The sequence below is a fragment of the Nicotiana tabacum genome, chromosome 17 (assembly GCF_000715075.1).
Source record: "Nicotiana tabacum cultivar K326 chromosome 17, ASM71507v2, whole genome shotgun sequence".
Lineage (NCBI taxonomy): Eukaryota > Viridiplantae > Streptophyta > Magnoliopsida > Solanales > Solanaceae > Nicotiana > Nicotiana tabacum.
Genome location: NC_134096.1, coordinates 56,926,173 through 56,940,273, shown reverse-complemented (window position 1 = coordinate 56,940,273; position 14,101 = coordinate 56,926,173). Strand labels below are relative to the sequence as shown.

Genomic DNA, 14,101 nt, shown 5'->3' with positions numbered 1-14,101 from the left:
ATTAATTGTCCTCCTTACTAAATATATCTGATCCAAATTATTACTATCAATTTCAAAATCAAGATATAATTTATTATTTTTCCCCAATTTGCTCTTAGTATTAAATATTCTTGAAAGTAAAAAACTAGCATAGATAATCTATATGGAAGAGTAAAAATCCATAAATAAAGAGAATACTTATTGAAGAGGATTAATATGTTGAATGATTAAAGAAATAAGTTAGGGTATCGTATTAAAAAATTCCTTTTATTAATAATTCTCTAAGAGACATGTAAAAAAAGAGAAATAGAATAACTAATATGGACCGAAGGGGACAGTAAAATCAAATTGGAGTGGTAATTACTTCTATTTTATTTTTTATTTTTCTGTAAATGAATAGGACAAATATTTTAGAGAACAGAGGAATAAAAGATGATTAAACATTGACAACTTTTTTACATTGGCCTACTATTATTGTCTTTTAACGAAAAGGCTACGTCATAATATTATCTTTTTTTTTCTAGTCGATAGAAATATAATAAGACGTTCTGCATAGAAATAATAAGACGTTTACCACTATAGTTTGAGTAGAGCAGTGTATCTCATTCTAAACAAAAAGTTTGAATCTAGAAATTAAAATAGAAAAAGTACAAATCAATACTGCTAAATTTTAACTATAATGGAAGAAATGTGTTAAAGAATGATTTGCTTGACCGTCTAAATAGTAATTAAGTGACATAAATGAGAAAAGAGTTCTTTTTAATGTTTAACAGGAAATATCCTTGGCCAATTTCTTTTTCTTTCCTCAGGTTTTTCACGTGATCTCAATATTTTTCTTGAGAAGAAATTACCCCTATTCTTCTTAAGTCGAAAATAATTGAAGGGCTTAAATTTCATTCTTGGAAAAGTACAGTGGACTCCAAAATTTTATATAAAAGGGTGAGGGATCAATGTCCCGAGAAACAACTCATTTATATGAAGTTCCTTCCAATTTCTCTTCTCAAACCAAAGTAATAAAAAGCATATTCCAAGGATGATATTTCAACAATACTGCATGTATCCGAGGAAGAACGGACAAAATTATCACAAATAAATTGTTTAAAAAAAAATTCTCTTTCATCTAAAATGGTTTGATACTCATAATTATTTGTTGATCATCGACAAGACTTCCACTAGTCATCAGAAAGCCGGAGAGGCGGAGAGCTGTTCCGGGGATGAAATGCAAACCCAAATTCTACCACCAAGGCTATCTTGCTTCTCCGATAGTAAATACGAGGTGTGAGTTAGTTCGTGCCAAATAGTGAAAAGCAAAATGCTCGTGTAGCGTCTCATACCATTTGAATGGAAAGTGTGTTGACGACCAAATTGAACTCCACATAGAATCTCCTCAAAATACCTCGTTAAAGGCTGCATCTTTCCTTGATTTCCAATTAAAAGAGGATGTCATTCGCATTCTTCATGAAAGTATGAAGCTTAAAAGTTTCACCATCTTTGAATCAACAGGCGACATTCAGGAGCCACTCAATTCCGATAGAAGAAGAGCTTCAGATATGGAAGGGGGTCACAACTTATGCCAGTTATGGTGTGGTTGCTTTCCTAGCCGCTTTCAACATATACATGCATCCAGCAGCGGAAAAGAGACCTATTGGGTCTATCCCATGGCCCATGTGAAAGAAGATAAGTTTCCTTTTTGGTTTTGTCGAGCCAACCAATTTAGAAGTTCAATTTGGGCAACTAGCTTTTGAAGTGAATATTGATGTCATTGCATACATCAATATGGACATTCTTCAACTATAAATAGGTGTCTCTACCTTCATTTGTAATCACACCAAAACAAAGAGAAAGAAAGTGATTTACAGAATAAGAAGCAAAATACTCTGTGAGGAAAAATATAGAGGGTTTGAACGGTATTGTAGTGAGGTGAAAAAATCAAAAAAAGGTTATTTCTTTTGAGTGTTTAGTGATCTTGGAGTATTTTACTCGGTACCACAAATTGTAAAATACTCACTATAGTGAAATCAGTTGCTCCTCTCGGGCCGTGGTTTTTCCCTTATTTAGAAGGGTTTTCACGTAAAAATCTCGGTGTCCTTGTTTCTCTTATTATTACTGTTGGTTACGGTATTTTAATAATTCGCATTTATTATAGTCGTATACCGTGAATATTATTTCTGTGAGGGTTAATTTTCCCAACAACTAGTATCAGAGCACAGGTTTTGCTCATTCACAGAAATATTATTTATTGTGACAAAAAAAATATCGGGAGTAAAGTATGAAATAACAAGATTCAACGGTAATGATGGTTTCTCCATATGGAAAAGAAATATGAAGGACTTGCTCATCCACCAAGGGTTAGACATTGCATTAGATGAAAAAGAGGCAAAGCCGGAAACCATGAAAGACGAGGAATGTTCAGACATGGATAAGAAGGCGGCTAGTGCAATTAGACTGCACTTGTCCGATGAAGTACTCAATAATGTCGGGGATGAAAATAGTACATGTGGTATTTGGAAAAGACTAGAAAGTCTATACATGTCCAAATCATTAACAAACAAGTAGTTTTTGAGAAAGCAACTTTATGCCATCCATATGAGTGAATGTACAAATTTCTTGTCCCATTTAAATATGTTCAATGGATTAATCACACAGCTGACAAACCTTGAAGAAACAATCACTGAAGTAGATAAGGCTATCATGCTTTTAAACTCGTTACCATCTTCCTATGATAATTTAGCAACAACCATCCCGCATGATAGAGATATCATCGATTTAAAGGAGGTCACATCAGCCATCCTACTCAATGATAAGATGAGGAAGAAGCCCGAAAATCAGGGGTAGGCTCTTATCATGGAAAATAGAGGAAGAAGTTTTTATAGAGCATCGAGTAGCCGTGATAAATCCAAAGCTCGTGGAAAGTCCAGTAACCGGTCAAAGGGTAGAAATTGCTACAGTTGCGGTCAACCCGGTCACTTCAAAAGAGATTGCCCAAAGAAAGGCCGAGGCGAGAGCAGTGGCCAGGAGAATGATGACAACACAACCGCTGCAGTGCACAACAATGATTCGGTGGTTCTCTTCATTCACGAGGAGGAGGAATGAATGCACTTAGCAAGCTAAGAGTCAGAATGGGTGGTTGACACAGCAACATCCTACCATGCCACACCGGTAAGAGAATTTTTCTGTAGGTACAAAGCAGGAGACTTTGGAATGGTCAAGAATTCAAGATGGGAAATACCAGTCACTCAAAGATTGTGGGGATTGGCGACATTTGTATCAAGACAAATGTCAGATGCACATTAGTTTAAAAGATGTGCGATACGTACCAGATCTGCGAATGAATTTGATTTCAGGGATCGCTCTAGATCGAGACGGGTACGAGAATCACTTCGCCAATAGGAAGTGGAGACTCACCAAGGGATCATTGATGATTGCTAAAGGAGTTAATCCTTACACATTTTACAAGACAATCGTTGAGATATGTGAAGATGGATTACATGTGACTGTAGATGATACGCCTGCAGATTTATGGCACCGGAGATTAGGCCATATGAGTGAGAAGGGACTGTAGATCCTATCCAAAAAATCATTCATCTCATTTGCAAAAGGTACAACTGTGAATTCTTGTAATTATTGTTTATTTGAAAAACAACACAGGGTATCGTTTCAAGCAACTCATGGAAGAAAATCGAATATACTTGATTTAGTATATTTTGATGTTTGTGGTCCAATGAATGTAGAATCAATGGGAGGTAACAAATATTTTCTCACATTTATTGATGATGTTTCACGGAAATTGTGGGTTTATTTCTTGAGAACCAAAGACCAGGTTTTCAAGTATTTCAGAAATTTCATGCTCTGGTGGAAAGAGAGACAGGTCAAAAATTAAAGCGTCTCATGACAGACAATGGAGGAGAGTATACTTCAAAGGAGTTTGAAGACTACTGCTCAAGCCATGGAATCAGACATGATAGGATAGTTCCTGGAACCCCACAACACAATGGTGTAGCTGAAAGGATAAATCACACCATTGTCGAAAAAGTGAAAAGTATGCTCAAAATGGCAAAATTACGTAAGTCATTTTGGGGTGAAGCAGCTCGCACAACCTGTTACTTGATTAACAGAAGTCCATCAGTTCCATTGGAGTTTAACATTCCAGAGAAAGTCTGGACCAACAAAGAGGTGTCCTACTCCCATCTGAAAGTGTTTGAATGTAAAGCTTTTGCACATGTGCCGAAGGAGCAGAGAACGAAGTTGGATGACAAAGTTATTCCGTGCATCTTCATCGGTTATGGAGATGAAGAGTTCGGCTACAGATTGTGGGATCCAGAAAGAAAAAAGATCATCAGAAGCAGTGATGTAATTTTCAGAGAAGATGTGGTCGGGATTGATAGTGATCAATCAACAAAGACCAAAATGATAATGGTATAGTTACTAACTTTGTTACTACTCATTTTGTACTTGTACGTAATCCTTCCACAGATGAAGAATGGCACACAGAAGGCGTAGATGAAGAGGTTGCTGAGCAGGAGGAGCACCCTAGTCCACAAGAGGAATAAGGAGAGCAACAACAGCAAGAAGAAGGACAACAACCTTTGAGAAGATCTGAAAGAGAGAAGGTAGAGTCCACAAGGTATACTTCTTCGGAGTATATCCCCGTCACTGATGAGGGGGAGCCAGAGAATTTCAAGGAGATGCTATCTCATCTGGAACAAATCCAGTGGATGGAAGCCATGCAAGAAGAGATGAAGTCTTTACAGAAGAATGATACGTACGAACTGGTTGAACTTCCAAAAGGTAAAAGACCGCTCAAGTGCAAGTGGGTCTTTAAGCTCGAGAAAGATGGAAATGGCAAGCTGGTCAGACACAAATCTTGATTGGTGGTAAAAGGTTTCGAACAGAAGAAAGGTATTGATTTTGATGAAATTTTCTCACATGTTGTCAAAATGGCTTCTATTCGAACAATCTTGAGTTTGGCAGCTAGCCTAGATCTTGAAGTGGAGCAGTTGGACGTGAAAACTGCATTTCTGCATGGAGATTTGGAAGAAGAGATCTATATGGAGCAACTAGAAGGTTTTGAAGTAAAGGCGAAAAAACACATGGTGTGCAAGTTGAAAATGAGACTTTATGGGCTGAAACAAGCACCTAGGTAGTGGTACAAGAAGTTTGACTCATTCACGAGAAGTCAAACGTACACAAAGACTTTTTCAGATCCATGTGTATACTATAAGAAATTCCCTAACAATAACTTTATCATCTTGTTGTTATATGTGGATGACATGCTGATTGTAGGACAAGACAAGAAGTTGATTGTCAAGTTGAAGGAAGATTTGTCCAAGTCATTTGACATGAAAGACTTGGGTCCAGCACGACAAATTCTAGGAATGGAGATTGTCCGAGATAGGACAAATAGTAAGTTGTTGCTGTCACAACCTAAGTATATTGAACGTATACTTAAACGCTTCAACATGATGAGTGCTAAACCAGTTAGCACGCCTCTTGCTGGTCATATGAAACTGAGCAAGACAATGTGTCCTACAACAAATGAAGATAAAGAAAGTATGGCTAAAGTTCCATATTCCTCTATCGTCGGGAGCCTGATGTATGAAATGGTATGTACCATACCTGATATTGCTCATGATGTCGGTATTGTTAGCAAGTTTCTTGATAATCCCGAAAAAGAACTTTGGGAAGTTGTGAAGTGGATACTTAGGTATTTAAAAGGAACCTTAGATGCATGCTTGTGTTTTGGGGAGATCAAATCCAGTCTTGAAGGGCTACACAGATGCTGATATGACAGGTGATCTTGATGATCGTAAATCTACTACAGGATACCTGTTCACTTTTTCAGGGGCGGCTATATCATGGCAGTCGAAGTTGCAGAAGTGTGTTGCACTCTCTACAACTGAAGCAGAGTATATTGCCGCTACTGAAGCTGGAAAGGAGATGGTTTGGCTGAAACGGTTCCTTCGAGAGCTTAGATTACATCAAAAGGAGTATGTCATCTATTGTGACAGTCAAAATGCAATAGACCTGAGCAAAAACACCATGTATCATGCAAGGATGAAGCATATCGACGTGAGATATCACTGGATTCGAGAAAGGATAGAGGATGGATCTATGCAGGTCAAGAAGATCCATACAAGTGAGAATCCTTCGAATATGATGACCAAGGTGGTACCAAGAGACAAGTTCGATCTATGCAAAGAACTTGTCGGCATGCACTCAAACTAAAAAACCCGGTGTTACCTCCTTCAGGTGCATGAGACTGGAGGGGGAGATTTATTGGGTCCATTCCATGGCCCATGTGAAAGAAAATGAAGCCTCATTTTTGGTTTTGTCAAGCCAACCAATTTAGAAGTTCAATTTGGGCAACTAACTTTTGAAATTAATATTGATGTCATTGCATTATACCTGTTAATAGGGCCGGGCTGACCCGTTTACAACCCGTTTACAACCCGGGTCAGGCCGATACTGTAGCGTGGGGGCGGGCTGGGACGGGTTGGGCGGGGAGCGGGTTTCAAACGAACAGTTTTTTGATACCGCTGGGTCAAACTTGTAGTTTGTGTGTTCAGTGAATACAATAGCTACTGCCTAGACTCTTTATACGTATTTAAATTATTAAATATTTATAGATATTTGAGCGTGAACTCAGTTATTATTGTATATTAACTTGAGGTCGTTGTAGGAACACATAAACTTCAGATACTCGATCCTTATCTATTTATATGGTAATCCTACAAATTGTAGAATAAAGCATGAGAATAATTTTTTGGGGATATTTTTGATATTAAAGGTGGATAGCAATGTATAAAGCATCAACAAACCAGTAGCAGGAATATTGATGAACTTTAATTCTACTTGCAAAAGTCAGCAGAGCCCCGCACAAAGGAATTTCTACCACTGGGTTGGTGGAGGTGCAACCCAAATCAATTTCCTGTTCTTTCGGCCATGGCTCGAGACGTACTAAATGTGTCGATTTCAACAGTCGCATCAGAGAGCGCATTTAGCCAAGCAAGGCAGCAACTAGGAGATACCCGTCATTCATTAGGCAACAACGCTTTGGAAATTCTAGTGTGCTTCAAAGATTGGATAAGATCAGAACGGCGAAATCAAGGGCGTGACGAGGTAGATGAAGCGGAGGACCAAAAAATTGGAGATATAATGGTTTATGGTTCTGATTCAACAAATGTCGGAAACCAAGAACCTCATGTTGATATGGATGAACTTACAAAAATGGTGCAAACCATGTGATGTACTATTTTTTTTTATAATTGTTGTAAACTTTTAATTTGCAAGTTCAAAAATAACAAAATCAAAAAAGAACCAACTTAATTTGAAGTATTATATATTATTCAATAAAAATATCAAATGAAAGTTTTCGGAGCTTGATCCTTACATATTGCCTATTGGTCTTATTAAATAATTTTTTGTAGCCATTTACTTTCAAATTTCAATTTTAAATTGTAAAATTCAAATTTCAAATTTAAAACTTTAAACTTCAAAGTTTAATTCTAAACCTTAAAAGTTTGCAATCACTCAAGTATCAATAACATTGAATAAGAAAAATAAAATTTACTTAAAAAAAAAAAATTGCACAACCCGTCTAACCCGCTAAGCCTGAACCCGGACGGACAAAAAAACCCGAAAAAGTACAGCCCGCTAATTCAGCCTGCTAACAGCCCGGAACGTTAAACGGACGGGCTGGTTTTGTTTTGTGTATAGCCCGTCCCAGCCCCCCTACCCGGTTAAACACTCATACATTGCATACATCAATACGGGCATTCCTCAACTATAAATAGGCGACTCTACCTTCATTTATAATCACACCAAAACAAAGAGAAAGAGAGTAATTTATAGAGTAAGAAGCAAAATACTCTATGAGAAAAAATATAGAGAGTTTGAGCGGTATTGTACTGAGGTGGAAAAATCAAAAGAGTTATTTCTTTTGAGTGTTTAGTGGTCTTGGAGTATTTTATTCGGTACTACAAATTATAAAATACTCATTATAGTGAAATCAGTTGCCCCTCTCGGGTCGTGGTTTTTCCCTTATTCAGAAGGATTTTCCACGTAAAAATTTCGGTGTCCTTATTTCTCTTATTATTACCGTTGGTTACAGTATTTTAGTAATCCACATTTATTATAGTCGTATAACGTGATTATTATTTCTGTGGGGGTTAATTTTCCCAACAAGACCAAGTGTAGCTGGTGCTATCATGGTTGAATTTTCAATATTCAGGTAGCAACCTCTCTACAAAAGATTCAAGATTATCAGAAGTATCAAATATTCACCAAATCACCGGAAATACAAATTAGAAGTCTCATGATAATGTTTGGCATTTTGCATATACAGCCAATAAAACCAGATGCAAAAGTTCAATCCACTGAAAACTCCCCTGTCCCTAGTCTACATATACAATTGCACCTTATTCCTGTCTTCGTGGCAAATATGCATGTACATATATAGGATACACTAACTTGTCATTCTTTCAGAATAGGTCCATGCACCAATATTATTTTGGAACGTAGAAAACAGAAGGTGTTGCTGACGATTCAAACACACAACTGTGAGTGCAAATAGATAAATGCGGTTGGAAAAAAAGAAACTCCCATGCATATTCTTCATGCTCTAGCATACATCATGATTGTTTACTTCGGCGGGAAGGAAAAAGGAAAGAGAGGGGGGAAGAGAATAAGAGAAGATGGGTTGCTAGATCTTGGCTGCAGAGGATGTTGATAAGTCGTGAGACCCCTAAATTTCTAAGCAACCTGCATCCAAGTGCTTACCATCCAAATGCGACGTTCTTTAACGGGTTTTAGAGCGCACAAGATGCCACTGTAAAATGTGTATATGGTTTCTCTTAATGTGATAGTAGATTAAAGGATGTATTTAGTACAGACCTGCACTAGAAAAAATAACACAAGAGCATTTGAAGGAGCAAGAGATAAACTCATCATTCCTCCGCGAAGTTCATTAGGCACGTACCTGCATAGTATAGGAAGAAAAGGAACTTGAGCAAAAGAAAGACTCCACCCAAATATATGAGAATCGGTATAATTCCCCACATATTGAGAATTACGAAATCATGATTTATTTAAAGAAATATATAGTAAAGTATTGCAAGTTACATGGTTCTCAATCTGGCAAATGAAGGCAAAACTAGTCCCATGCCAGCATGAAATATGCAGAACAGCATCACAAGAACTTTTATTTCCTGCAATCACATGGCAAATCATAAGGTTGACTTAAAAGCTTGATATCCAAACAGCATCAAACAAGTACATGACTAAAGTACCTGATAATCATAAGCTACGATGGACATGATGAATCCCATAACAACAAAAGCATACATTCAGCAGTCCTCTGTTCGAAGTGATAAAGGTCCATTGAAGAACCACAGAAGTGCAGTGCTTCCTAGCATCTTAGAGCCGAGCAAACATAGATATAATAAACCTAACAGAACCTCTCTGCCATCTGCCTAGAAATAGAACAAACTCTTAGTAGAGGAAATATCAATTCTTTCAGATAAAGGAACAAACATGGTGATACTGGAGCCAGAATGGAAATAAAATCCGATTTTTCATGATATCAGTAATGTTCCAAAGTTTGTGAGGGAGTGTAAAAGACATGTTTATAAATGTCAAATTACAGGAAAATGGATCCTAAAATAACTAAGTTACAAAATATGTTGAGCTAAGACTTGGTTATACACTAGACTGCACCCTGCTGTGCCATACACAAAAAGTCAACAATGCCAACTCACCCTCGGCACAAAGTAATAAGAAGAATGCTCTGCTTTCCCTTGACACCCTTCATTCTGACTTACAATTCAAATCTGACCAAGAACTGTGTTGTTTCACAAAATAAACTTCAGCTACAAACTTCAACAACTAATTTTAAAGCTTAAGGTTACAGAAGTCACACTTGTGTTTTCCATGTGTATTATCCAGAAACTCCATAAGATCCCTCTGAACAAATATAGAGGGAGTAACACTTGTCTTAAAAATGATGGAGGGAGAAATGCCATGTGTGGTTTCTTGAAATATTTCACTAGCACATCAATCCAAAAGAAGGAAAATAATTACGTTTTTAGGTAGATTAGAGAATTAGATTTTCGTAAAGTTTGTTTCATCCATCCAAAGGCAGTGAAAATCATACCACAATGGTCGGAGCCCAAAGGATCCAAAAAACTGAAACGGAGAAGTGAACAGAAGTTTGCGCCCATGACAAAAGCCATATCCTTCTATCTGCCAACAATAAAAAATTGTTCATTGTTTAGACTTATTTGTGCATTAAAATTTTTTTAATCAAGCTGAATTCCAAAGACTACCAAGCTGCATTCATCGTCCATATGATTTGTTTCATACATATGCATATTCACACTGTCAGGCCATACTATATCATGATCATCCAAAAATTTCTAGTTTCTTAAAGTGGATTAAATAACATAAGAAACAAAAGGTTAATTACGACCTAGATACTTTACTCTATGGATGGACATACTTATCTCACTTAAATCTTTTGGTAATGTGAGCCCATTGAGTTCAATATGGAATGCATGAACAGTTGAACACAACAAGACCATAACTTTCGCCACTATCCAACCACCATTAGTGACTCCGCCACATTATTGTATATGTACATGATAGGAAAAGGTCCTGAAGAGGTAAAGAATTAAGAACAAGAGCAGAAAACTCGTACCACTGAGTATATATGTATGAAATTTAGTGTGATAATCCTTAAGACTAGTTGATTTTGGATCTTCCTTCCACCCCCGGGTAACGTGAATCAGAGCAATAAAAGCCATTACCACAACTGCACCGAAAGGAGAAAGCATGCTTCTCTTTCCATTACCACCAATTAACCAATTCCCAAGCACTTGGCTTCCAATGAAAGATGCAGAGAACCTGTGTCTAAAGTTTACATGAACTTGGCGAATGATCAACTTAAAGCACTTGAGCTGCTACTGATAGCTAAGAAACCTATTTCCAAAAGAATATAATTATATGGTTCCGTCCTTTTATTTCTCTTTACTCCATTCATTTATGCCAAATAAATATAAAAGGGGCAAACAAAACTCGAACTAGAAGGTTGCAAGCAATTGTACTTCCCACACGCAGAGCAAATGACACCCCCACCCCCACCCCTCCAAAGAAAGAGAAAAAAAAAAAAGAATAAGAAGTTATTAAGACAAACCTTATCATGCTCAACAACCATCCATGTTTCAAAGTTGAAGAAGAAGATTGTTGACGCAAGAGAGAGACAAGCCAAACACTTGGATCTGCAGTTACCCTCTTCCATATGGTAATAAAAAGGTGCAGCGAGCAGAATAACAAACAGACTTTTTTCTGGCCACTGCACGGGGAGATGTGATAAATAGTAATTCCATCACAACTTGATAGCAACAATCAATTTAATAATAGTAAACATGACGCAGCACCACATACTTGAAAACACATCCTAGCTAAAGAAAGCACTCCAAATTCATGCTAATGGCACAATACAGAAGAATTGCGATTCATAGTTCCCCAAATAAGATGTACTTATGAAAAAATCCCCAAATATGATGTAGTATAGAGTTTCAAAAAACAAAAATAAGTAACTCTCCTTAATACTCGCTATTTTGCAATTTATACAACACTCTTTCCTCTAGTTTGTCCAAAAAAGTATGACATAATATAACTTTAAACTTTCTATTTAACTTAATGTGATTATATATTCTGCCTTAAACTATGTGCCTAGTCGGACACCGTCATATAAATTGGGACGAAGAGAATATATCATTAAAATATGTTGTTTAGATTTTTTGGTTAACGGAAGTAACGTTTTTTCCCCCTTACGAATCAGGGAAATAGAAGGTAAAATAGAAAAAAGCAATAGAAGTCTTACATCAAATCAGAGAACATGCCTAGAAAGGTACCAACAAAGAGAGCAGCTGCATATCCAAGACAGAGAGAAACAATCATATGCTCCCTACTAATGCCATTGTATGCCATCTCATATTCTCCAAATACTTCCCATAAGCCTTCCATTACTGTGAAAGTAGTTTGAAATGAATAAGAGCTGTAACATATATATCGAGTAAATTGCACCGAGGACATAATACTTAAGCATACCTGAAGAAAGAGAAAACAGGAAGAGGAAACGTCTTTGGAAACGAATGAAAGAAGAGGGAAGGGCATGATCAAAGACTGAAGAAATTCTGCTGCTGTTGTTGGAGTTGATTGGGGGAAAAAAGATTGAGAAGCAGTAGGATAGGAATATGAATAAATACAATGCTGGATTTGGCTCCCACACATCCCTCTCTATTACTACCCCCATCCCTTGTTTGGGCGGGAGGGAAGAAAGTTCGCCCGATCTATTTTGGATCACTTCTTTGTTTCAGTTGCAGACACAGAAAAGGAATAAGAGGTTCATCAATTGATTCATCGCATTCGGCGAATTTGTCAGTACGATGAAGGTGAGATTGTTCCTGTGGACTAGGAGCTCACTTGCTTGCCGGCCTAAATCGGGCTGCCTTCTTGAAACCCAGACTTATTGGGAAAACTACGCTATATAGCCTAAGCATAGGAATGAATAAATTATAGCATTTCTTATAATAATAGTGGGAAATTTTTTTATATATATTATATATGTTATACAAAAATTATACAAATTTTATATACTTTTTCGACTATCAAATATAAAGAGTTTCTAGCGCGGTCTAAAAGTAAAAAAAAAGCCCTAAATTATATCCCGTAAAATTTATATTTTTTGTATATTAATGTATACTATATATATTTTTAACATAATATAAAATTATGAATTTTGACTTTTTGCAAAAATTAAAAAGAAATTGAAAAACTCTTTTCACATGCCTTTTAAACAAACGTCACCTAAGTAGAGTGTCTATTTCACTTGACCAAGCCTATGTTCATTTAAGGAGAGAGTTTGATTTGCTCGCCTCCTTTTTTAATAACAAGGAATTTACTATCTGATGTGCTCCATGTTTAGGTATAGTGGGTATGACCACAATTTCTTATGTGTGGATCTTTTAATCCTACCGCCGACAAAAACTTGATATTTAAGTAATTTAATGGTAGTAGAGTGACCCTCTGAATTTTTTGGTTATAACGTATAAGAAAAAAAGGAAACGATTTACAAGCCGGTGGTTATTAGTTTTGGATTGCCTCAAGAAAAGTTCAGTATGTCTTACTAGTCAAGCACCACCAAGTAACAAAAGGTGCAACAACCATCTTGTTAGATCAACAAGATCAAATTGCGGAAGCAAAATATGAAGAAGAGAACTCTAACTCAAAATAGGGATGAAGAGAGAGAATTTTATTATCTGAGAAAAATGAATGAATTGAAAACATTTGTTAGTTACACATTTAATCCTTCTGAGGCTTTATATACAGTGGGTAAAGAATTGCAAGGCTAGACCAAAAATAGCTAAGTGTAAACATATGGTGACTATATATGTAAAACTGATTAGAGACTATTACAAAGAAGTATTGGGCCATATCAGCTGGTTGGGCCTGCTCGTGTGGACTTTTGTATGTGAAGAAGTCCAGTGTTAATACTCACCCTCCCCCTCCAAGCTGGAGGGTGATAACACTCCAAGTTTGCCCAAAAGAGAGTGATGGAAAGCACCATGCAAAGCTTTGGTAAAAATGTCAGCCAGTTGATCTGCACTTCTGATAAAATGAAGGGAAATCAAGCCTGAATTTAAGCACATCTCTGACATAATGACAATCGATTTCAATATGTTTAGTGCGTTCGTGGAAGACTAGATTCTTTGCAATATGTAAGGCACCTTGATTATCACAATGAACAGGGATAGGGACTGAATGACTGGCACCCAAATCACCAAGCAACCTTATCAACCATGAAATTTCTGCAACTACCTTCCTCAGAGCTCTGTACTTAACTTTAGTAGAGGAGAGAGAAATGGTAGGTTGTTTCTTGCTCTTTCATGAGATGGGACAACCACCAAAGGAAATGTAATGCCCAGAGACCGACTTTCTAGAAGTAGCACAAGTTGCCCAGTCAGAGTCTGAGTATGCAATAAGGGAAGTATCACAAGACCTTGAAAGAAGAATCTCGTGTGCAGGATTAGAAGATATGTATCTCAAAACATAGAGAGCATCC

General features: G+C 36.9%; 1 pseudogene; it reads right to left on the bottom strand.

The window, feature by feature from the left end:
• Positions 1–9,265: 9,265 nt before the first annotated feature.
• LOC107787407 (uncharacterized) lies at positions 9,266–12,539 on the bottom strand (annotated as a pseudogene).
• Between the last annotated feature and the right edge of the window lie 1,562 nt (positions 12,540–14,101).